Raw genomic sequence first — 10,536 nt, 5'->3', positions numbered from 1 at the left:
CGTTCCCTACAAAGCAGAGAGCCAGGAGACCCAGTGATATATAACTATGTACAGGTTTAATGATATAACATAATATAAAACTTATGACCATAAACTTACATGCATATATCTATAGGCATATATATACATACACATGTACACAGGTTATTTACAAATACAGGTTTACACCGGCAATAGATCTTTCCAACCCTGAACTCTGGCATAGGCCTGTCCGCTGGGGCCTTCTGATAAGACTGCAGCCCTTGTCCCTGGTCAGAGCCCTCTAGCAGTAGGCAAAGAAGCACTTAAGGATAAAACACAGGTTAATTAACAATTCAACAAAAGGAATAACTAGCAGTGATGGGACAATAATTGATCGTACACAATCAGGTTACATCAGCAGAGTCACCAACATATATAGATAACCAATACAATAGATTCAGACATAAACAGCTTACACCCCTCTCATATAGCAACAACGGAGACACAATATTACAAACTGAATCCCAATGGCATACATAACCAGACCACAACTGCTGGCACAACAGCTGTGCCCTAAGAAGAAATGGCAACCCAGGGAAAGATCCCATTACCTAGTAGAACATCATTACCTTCTCCCAGGTCACTGAAGTAGGAGGGGCCCGTAACCATGAAGTCACCCTTAACAAACCGAGGACCTAGACTCCCTTCTGTGCCTAGGGGCAAATCGTTCCCACACCTCAGGGGCTTCCCATTGATTCCCAGCAGTGAGGAAGGCCCCTCCTCCCATGTGGGAATCTGCTTTCTGGGTAACTTATGACTCTCAGCATCCTGCCATGCAGGTGTGGTCAACCTATCCAGTTACATCTTGTGGCAGGAAGACTTGAGCTGCTTGGTGCAGCCACTGGGGCCTATCAGCCCCCACTCAGCCCACCATGCTCTGCACTGTGCCCTGGGACCCATGCTGCCTTATGCAGCTGTGGTGACCTCTCAGCTCTATGGTCCTGTGCACCGATCCATGCAGCTATGGCCCAGCTCCTGCCTCATTCAGAGCTGGGGATCTGCACTGCCTCGTGCAGCTGCAGCAGTCCCTTCCAGCTCTCCACCAGTTCCATGCACTGCTCTGTCCACCGAGGAGCCTGGGCTCCTGCCTCATGCAAGGTTAGAGACTTGTGCTGCTTTGTGCAGCTGCTGGAATCCCATCCACTCCTGGATCCTCCATGCACCAATCTGAGGACCATTGCCATGACTCCCTCCATGGTGTGGCACGGACGCAGCAACTTGCTGCTCCCCATTCAGTGAAGGAGTCTTCAGGACACTTTTGGAGCAACTACTCTGCCCTGCTAGTCAGCTCCACCAGCTCTTCTCAGCCCTTCTTTGTTGTCCCTCATTGAAGTCACCCACGTGCTTGGCATGCAGGTTTTTATTCCTTCTGGATGCTCCACCCCAGATTGGGAATGGACCAGTGAGGAACCCCGAAGAGTTAGTTCCCTTTCAGGTCCTCTTTTTCAATTCGCCCCTGGGTCAGGGAGGGGCTGCTTTGCTTCTGCCTTTCCCTGATGGGTGGGGAAGGAAAAGTGTCTCTACCAATGGAGCTTGATTCCTTTGGGCTCAAGCTAACAGTCCAGGGCTGCCGGTGAGCATACCAGCAAGCCTGCCACATTATTTTTAAAGTTGAATATTTTAGTACAAGTGTAATAAAAACTGAGCCTACCTGGAGTGAAAAAGAGAAGGAAGTCATACTTATGGCAAATGAAAATAGATTTTCATATGCTCAAATCTACATATAAAAGTATCATTTGTGTACCTACCTATGTATTTCTGTAGCTACACCACACTCAGGTCCAGTCATTATGCTTGATACTTTGACATTTTCTATTGTAATAAATTTCTTCAAATTTCCCACTGTACCAGCTATCCACAGTACAGGAAACTTCACTGATGAGACCACTAGTATAGATCATTTGCCACAGATTTTAATATTTTAACCATCTATATTCTTTCTCCCTTCATTCTTATCAATACTGGATCTAAATTAGTAGTGCAATTATGGAAAATTTGGGGAAAATATTAATGCAAACTGATTCTCTATGTATGTATGCTGGGCTCTCACTCTTTGAAAATCTAAGTGGTAGATTTTATTATATGACAGTTATCCATAATCCTTTAGAATTGCAACAGGGTAAGAATAATCATAAATATGAAAATATTATGAGTATGTCACAAAAAAGGAATGTCAGTCTAACTTTTTTTTATTCGGCCTGACACTATAGTATTCTCTTGTCTGCCAAAGACCAAATTTTTATTTATGAATAAATACAAAAGTTTGTTTATTGTCAATCTAAGAATGGGCAAACAGATTTTACATCTGGGATGGTAAACGTTCAAGATAATCATGCACAAATATTATAGTTATATAAAAGGGAAGGAGACTAATTCTTTGCCTCTGAAGTCCAAAGCATTTGTCTCCTTGATGGCCTGTTGAAAATTGAATCCTGGTGTCCATACAGAATGCCATAAGGATAGGCAGAATGGCAACAACAATAAAAATGCATGTTTGATTCTTCAGAAAAATAGGAACTGAGCAGAAATAATTTCCCCGTTTATAATTAGTCTGACCAGAGGGACTATGATGATAACGTAAAAGATGATAAAATGTCTGGTGCATATGGCAGCTCATAAAATCTTCTTACAATCTTCAGATCTGACTGTCATATGCAAAACATTTCATTTGCTTTCCCCTTCCCAGATCTGCTTTTTTTGAAATGCTATTTAAGAATATGAAAGTACTTACTTGGCCAGCATTTTAAAAGCACACATACACAAATATGTATAAGAAATAAAATCATAATAGCCTAGGCATTCAGACTCTATGGTGAGGAGCATTACAAAATGCCTGTAAATAATGAAAGGAATAAATAAATAGAAATGCTTTTTTTTTTCAATGTACATATTTGAACTAATCCACATATTAGCACATTGCTACAAAAATTACAAATAGACAGATGAATTCTTTATTGTATCTTTACTCAGCAGTGACAGAGTGAGTGCTTGAAAATCATAGAGCTGCTCAGAGATGTCAAAGTATTAGAAAACATTTAGCAACAAATGGTTATTAAACTGTCAACATCATAGGAAGAGCTCAGAGGTGACTGTATTTCACTTCACTTTCTAATGAGTATCACCATAAGTGTCATTTTAATTAAAAAGCAATCTTACCCAGTGTATGTAACAAAAGATGTTTACTGTGCCAGCTCATTCTATGACAAGTTAATAATTTCAAATTCATTTACCTACTGAAAGAATAGGAACATTACATCTCAGGTAATTAAGAGGTTAAAGACCTTGAGCAGCTCAAAGAATGGGATAACATTTGAAGGTTGTGAGAAAGTAAGACTACTTACAACAAATGTAAGCTTTTAAATGATGTCCACCTTTGGTATTAACACAGAGTCTTGCTGAACTCCAATTCAGGCATCAGAAATGAGAGCTCATGCAGAGGGAGAATATTATATTTGAAGTTATTTACACATGTAGAGGGGAGCAAATTGACTGAAAAAATAAAATAAAATTCTTGCTTTCCATTTGCAGTTGTTGCTTCCTACTGATTGCCTAAAAGTATGAGACTAAAAGGCCTGACTGCAGAGATGACGAGAGCACCCTCAAGTTCCTTTGACTGCAATGTAAATAGCTATGTGTGAGATGACAAGTGCAAGTGCCAAGAGACTCAGGCCTTAAAGCCAATATTAAGAGTTTTGCAGCAACAGAAAAATTTCCAAAAGGTCAAGATATTTGCTTCCTATTTGGAAGCTTATTCTATTTTATACATACACACACACACAAAATCTTATTTAGTCTCTGTTAAAACTAGTTAAATTTGTTTTAAAAGTATTTTCTTGGAAAATGCCACTTTGTTAAAACTATTTTTTCATTGAGTTATATTGGCTTTGGGTATAAAAAAATTGCAGGTGGTTTGGCAGAGGGGAGAGAGGAAGGAATGAAAATGAAAATGAAAAATCATCATATTGGAAAATTTTATTTCAGAATAAAATTGATCTATTTACATTTTTTAAAGTATTTTTAGGTTTATATTAATTGTAACATTTCATAACATTATAGTAGGATGCAACATCATGCCGTGCCATTGTTACCACTGAAATATCAGTACATGATATAGAAGAAAATGAATTTCCATATTTTCTGAACCAAATTATTTCTTCTTTATGTGCTAAAGAAATATAGCCTGAAACTTTCAACAAGAACTCACAATATAACTTAGTGGAGTGGTTTTCAATATTCTCAAAAAAAGAGACTAGACAAACACAAGGATATGGAAAACAGCAGTTCCTTTAATTAGCCATGACATAACGTGTCAGTAAGCATGTCCTATTATACAGTACTACTAAAAACAGGTAATGAACTAATGTAAGAATCATGAAAGAAATAAAAGCATAAAAATGCATTTCAAAATGGTGGGTTATGTCAAAATAAGAATTACATTCATTATACAAAACTACAGTAAGAAAATGCCAGTTTTTCAGAGTATACGGAAGAAGTATACAAGCCAATACAGGTATAATTTTTTCAACAGGATTAGATACCCATATTTCGATATGCACAATTGAATGCTTAAAAATAAAAATAAAAATAGGACTTGGGATCATAAAACTGTTAAGGTTTGAACAAACTTTAGGAACTTAGCTCCAAAATTCAAAACAAACCAAAACACAAAATCTAAACCCCTGCTTAGCAGCTGTCTAACCCTAGAGGTGTTACAAACCTTCATCTGCACATGTAGAAGGCAGAATGGCAGGTTACAGAACAGTCCTGGTCTGAGTAGCTAGGGGTGCCTACTAGGGCTGTGCGAAATTTTGATCACCGTTCTGTTTCAACACTGTTTTGACTCATTTTGAGGTCAAACAGCAAAACTGAAATGAAAAAAGGCCCTCAAAATAGCCTTGAAACAAAACGAGGCTAGTTGAAATGTTTCAAAAGGTGAAACATTTTGACCATAGCACTGGGGATGGGAAGTTAATCCAGCTGGGCTGACTTCCCATCCCCAGTGCAAGATCTAACAGGAGGTGGGAAGTCAGCCCAGCGGGGCTGCCTCACGATTCCCCCACACTAGATCGTATTGGGGGCAGAGTCAGCCCAGCTGGGCTCCATCTCCTGTGCTTGATCACATCGGGGTCAGGGAGGCAGCCCAGCCTGGGTGGTGTGATCTAGTGCGGGGGATGGCAAGGCAGGCCATCTGGGAAGTCAGCCCAGCTGGGCTGCGTTCCTTTCTCCAACCCCATGGTCCAGCGAAATGGTCAAAACAGCATCAAAATAGCCTCACTGTTGTTTCGATGAAGTGAAATAGTGAGGCAGTTTCGACTTGAAATTATATTCAATACAAAACACTGTTCTGTTCAGACCTCAAAACTGAAGTCGGAATGGAACAGTGCTGTTTTGCACAGCCCTAGTGCTTACAGCTTGTACCCAAGCCATATATAGATCCAGGAATTATGTGAAACAGTGCTCTATCTAGTAGGTAGGTTCAGAGGAAGACAAATGCACATGAACAGCATTGAGTTCAGCACAGAACACACCAGCCATGGCTACATTCTCCAAAGGTTGTTATATTTAAAAAAACATTAGGCATCAGTACCACCTCTGGCAAATTACCAGTTTGTGTGTTGGATACTGGTCTTTTGTGTATACTGGAGACACTTACTGATCTAAATGACCAGTTAAGTGCTTCTCACTGAACATTTGTTGCTGTATTAGGCTGAAATATACCATTCTGGCAAGCAAAAAAGAATTCAACGGGGAAATTAAATACTGAAGCTAGACTATGTTTGCTTTAGCTTCACAATTATAACTGGATTAATTTGATATGATTTAATATCAATTTTCCTTTCCAAATTTTCTGAACACTGTAGGAAACTACACCTTTCATCTTTCTTATATACTTGTCTAATCAAATGGCTTATGGTTGAAGTATTTTAAGAAATAATGTTGTCAAATATAGTAGTATACTCCTTTAATTTTTGGCATAGATGTAAAAGTTCTTGCAGTGGGGAAAATGCCTTCATTTATTTTTGTGTCCAGCATATAATAAACATTATTGGGAATGAAATAAAAGAGTAATAATAGACAGGAAAGTAATTAAAATAATCACTAAATAAATATTAAAAGTAACAGTACTCTATTTTACAAAGCTACTATTGTATTTCTTTCCTCTACCACAAACTAGTCCCTTGCACCATCTTTCTAATAACTACATTGTTCATAGAATGACCATTGTGCTACTCTAAGGGTTATTTTTTAGCTTGATCTGAAGTTTTCATTTCCTTTCTCAGTCAAAAACTTTGAAAAGCAAATGATAGATTTCACTGTGACCTTTTGAGAAAAAAGAACCTGTGAAAGTGGGTGCTGCACTTCCATATGAAGAAAGATACAGGCTTTTTTCTGTTAGTATAATTGTCTTTGCTGACTGATAAATAAATAATAATAAAAAACCCTGTAAAGGCACCCTTTTCTGTGGCATTGCTCATAAACAAAATAGTAACAATAAGAATTACAATAAGATTGTAACTACTTGCTGCAATGCAGCATGCTATTCAACATTTAATATTTGATGTGCATAGATTTCATATATTTTTTGGGTTGGAAGGGACCTCAGTAGATTATCAAGTCTGACCCCCTGCCCTGGGTAGGAAAAAGTGCTGGGGTCAGATGACCCCAACCAGGTGTTTGTCCAGTCTTCTCTTAAAAACCTCCAAGGTAGGGGAGAACACCACCTCACTTGGAAGCCCATTCTAGATTCTGGTTACCCTTACCATGAAGAAGTTTTTATTAGTTTGCTCTCTGTCAGTTTGTGGCCATTGTTTCTGCTTACTGCAAGAGGTGCCCTGGTAAACAGAGTATCTCCTATCCCTTGCTGCCCCCCTGCCCCCCCATCCTGACAAATTTGTAGATGGCCGCTAGACCACTTCTCAGCCTTCTCTTATGGAGGCTGAAGAGATCCAGGTCCTTCAATCTCTCCTCATAAGACCTTACCTACAGACCCGTAATCATATGAGTGGCCCTCCTCTGTACCCTCTCAAGGTTATCCACATCCCTCTTGAAGCACGGTGCCCAAAACTGGATGCAGTATTCCAGCTGTGGCCAGACAAGTGCTGCATAGAGGGGAGGCATCACCTCCGTAGACCTGCTCATGATGTACCTGTTAATGCATGATAGAGTGTGGTTAGTGTTGATACTGTCTCACTACACCCAGGAAAATTCATAATGTTGAAATTGTGCTGACTCAGATTTTATCAAGATGCAGCTATTTCTTTTTCCAATTTACAGCATAGCTTATAAAATTTGAATTACTACATGGCCTGTGAGAAATGAATGTATATAGCCTTAATATATATATAAGGGGTGCACAAATAGAGATTTTTTGGCCTGATACTGATGGCCAATTCTTAATGAGACATATCAGCCGATACTGATCTGATTGCTGATACGTAGCCAGGCAGCTTGGAAAGCAGTGTCCGGCTGGTAAGTCTGCTGTGGGGAAAGGGGTGAAGGAGAAGGGAAGGCACATGGGGGAGGTGGGGTGCCAGGACCCCAGGTGACAGCAGCCCAGTTTTGCCTGAGGCACACACCCCTGGGCCAGGGTGGGCTGGGCCTGTGCCATATGGCACAGGTGGTGTTGGGTCTCAGGTGGCTGGAGCTGTGCTGCACTGTGCCACTCCATGGGGGGCTGTGCCAGCAGCAGGCCCTGAGTGTCTGACAGCTGCTGCTGCTGCTGCAGGGGGGGCTGTGCACCATGCGGAGGACCCACCCCTCCCTAGCAGTGCCCCCCACCCCCACACACAATGTCCTCCACTCCATAGTCCTCCCCACCCCCACATCCCTACTTACTGGGCATGGTGCCTGAGTCTGGGTCACTGATGCAGCTTTGTCCCATTCCTATTTGCCCCAGCACTCTGACGCAGCATGCTGGAGCAGCAGGGGAAGGGACTAGGCATAGAGATGCTTTGGCCAGGTGCCAAAGCATCTCCTTGGAGGATCCAGCCTCCGGTTGCTTCAGGTCACACTCCAGGAGTGTGCCCTGTGCTTTTTCTTTTTTTTCAGAGGGATGTGTTGTTTTTTTTTTGATACTGAGATTTCCCAGTATCAAATTTAGAGTCTGTGCTCCTCAAACTGCTTTGAGATGCCATGACAGGCATGTGAGCACTTGTCTGGACCCGCCCATTGGGAGCAAATATGTGCCCAACAGATGCATATTCACATGTATGCCAGGGGAAAGTTTAATGCCCCCAAATTTTCTGTGAAGAAAATTCAGGGACATTAATTGCATATGTAGATGTGCCCACTGAGATGTACACTACAAGAATCATGTGAGATTACAAAGTGGGCTACTTGTAGATAAGAATTTTACATGAAAGATTAAGACAAATTAATAAGGATTTACAGAATCATTTGTGAAGTTAATGATTTGCTATGTAGCTAAAAAGCCCTATATCTGGAAATTGTTTATTATTAAAATGGTTATTAAACTCTATATATCACTAGGCATTAAAAACAGACAGAAAAAAATACACCCATAGGCAAACTAATGCATTGTTTGTGTACAAATCTTCCTGTGCTAATATTTTTTTCTTTTAGTGCACAGATTTTCTGAGTACTTGATTATACTGATTTTCATTTATTCTGGTGATGTGGCCTATGGTAGCGATAAAAGATAATCTTTCATGCTTTTTTTTTTTGCTTTATCTTTTTCCTGTGTTGCTGGCTGATAAATTTCAAAATTCCTGTGAGGTATACTAATGGAGAAGCAGGTTTAGCAGTCAGGGGTGTCAATTGTTACAAACTAAAGAATACCAGCGGAAATCTATATATCAAATGTTTTGTTACAAATGAAACACAATCTATTCATGTAAAATCTGCCTCCAAGTTACTATATTTCAGGTGTTTGTCTCTGATGCTTTCATGTCACTGGACTGCTTAGGTGAAGTGTTTCCCCACAATTCTCTTGAGCTCATGTAAACCAATCCTATCAGAGTGTTTTATGAAAGGGATATTGAGTCCTTGGTTGTAAAGAGGAAAATCTAATTAAACCCTGAGAAAATACTTGTCATTCTGACTCACTACAGGAGTCATAGTGTCCGATTCCTCTATAACCTACAAGATTGAGCTAATGATAACTTTCAAGGAAAATCCTATTGCACTTGTCTCTTTCTCCCCAAGCTGTATTTGCTATAAGCCTACCATAAGACTTCACAATTATGCTAATAACTAATAAAATGAATACATAGCTTTTCCCCCTCCCTCTCTTTACACTAATTGATTTAGTAAGAAAAGTAATACATGTTTTCTACAGGGTGACACCAAACACTTTTTTTTCAAGAAGTGAAAAGCAGCAAATTTTACTTTTGTAGCATTTCAGGAAGTTTTTTCAACTGGTAGGCAGACTTTGACTCAGCTACGCAGGGTTCATGCCTTAACACTTGTCAACCTCAGAAAACAAACATCAATAAAAAACCCACTGAAGATAAGATGGCACCAAGGAGAGAGAGAGCAAGAGAAAAGAAGAAGGTCAAGAAGCAGATATTTTTGTCACCGCATGACCTAGACCTATGGTGACCATTATTTCTGAGAGTGGCAGTAGCTGCTACATCATAGATTTCAGTAAATAAGAGGGACAATAGTTCACTTTGGTGAACTAAGCTGAGAAACAAGGGTTAGAAACAACTCCAGAGAAAAATGTTGGGAGGCAGAAGAGAAAGGGTTAACTTACAAGGCTCTCTCGGGAAAAATACACTCAAGCAAAACAAAGCAAAATCAACACTCTTTGGAGTCTCTAGAAGAGGAAAACAATTCAATTTTTCTTTCTACTGAAGGGAGAGAGGGTTGCAAGTCATATATGAAATGATCAAGTATACTTCATTTTTAAAGCTCTGCTGTTACAGTATTTTATAGGGTTTTTAATTTTTTCTTAGAAGACTAGACAATCCAATTTAGATAATAAACACAGAACTTTTGAAGCTATACCATCCTATATATAATCAGGCTTGAGGTATAGTAGTGTCTACTGGTTCCTCAAGTTGTTTTAAGTTTAATATTTGCATCATCCTTACCAAAAGAATTGCAATTGTTTAACTAGTCTGACTCATAAATATAGGATTATCTATCAACCCAACATCTTTAAATGCAGTCCTTGTCTTCAAATTCATATTTATTTGATCAAAGTCCTTTTTCAAGGGGCACACTTTCATTAAAAAGAAAAATCATCAGTGAAGTCAGAGAAATCCATGATAAATAAACAAATAAACAGAGTTCTGACAAATAAAGAGCTTTCATCAGTCCTTACAAATGATAAATCAGCATATCTTTGCATCTTTTATTTCCAGGCATCCTTCTTTAGAATGAAGGCTGAAGTATACATATGTTTCTGGACATCCGTTAGTTCTTCCAGCTTCCATTCACTGAAGACAGAATACATGTAAATTCATGGAGGGAGTAACTTTCCTCTATTGTATTTATTTTCTGTTCTTATCTATGCTCTTTTGCATTTTAAGAAATATCCACATTTTCCCT

Source organism: Alligator sinensis, unplaced genomic scaffold, assembly GCF_000455745.1.
Source record: "Alligator sinensis unplaced genomic scaffold, ASM45574v1 scaffold575_1, whole genome shotgun sequence".
Classification (NCBI taxonomy): Eukaryota; Metazoa; Chordata; order Crocodylia; family Alligatoridae; genus Alligator; species Alligator sinensis.
Note: the sequence above shows the minus strand (reverse complement) of the source record.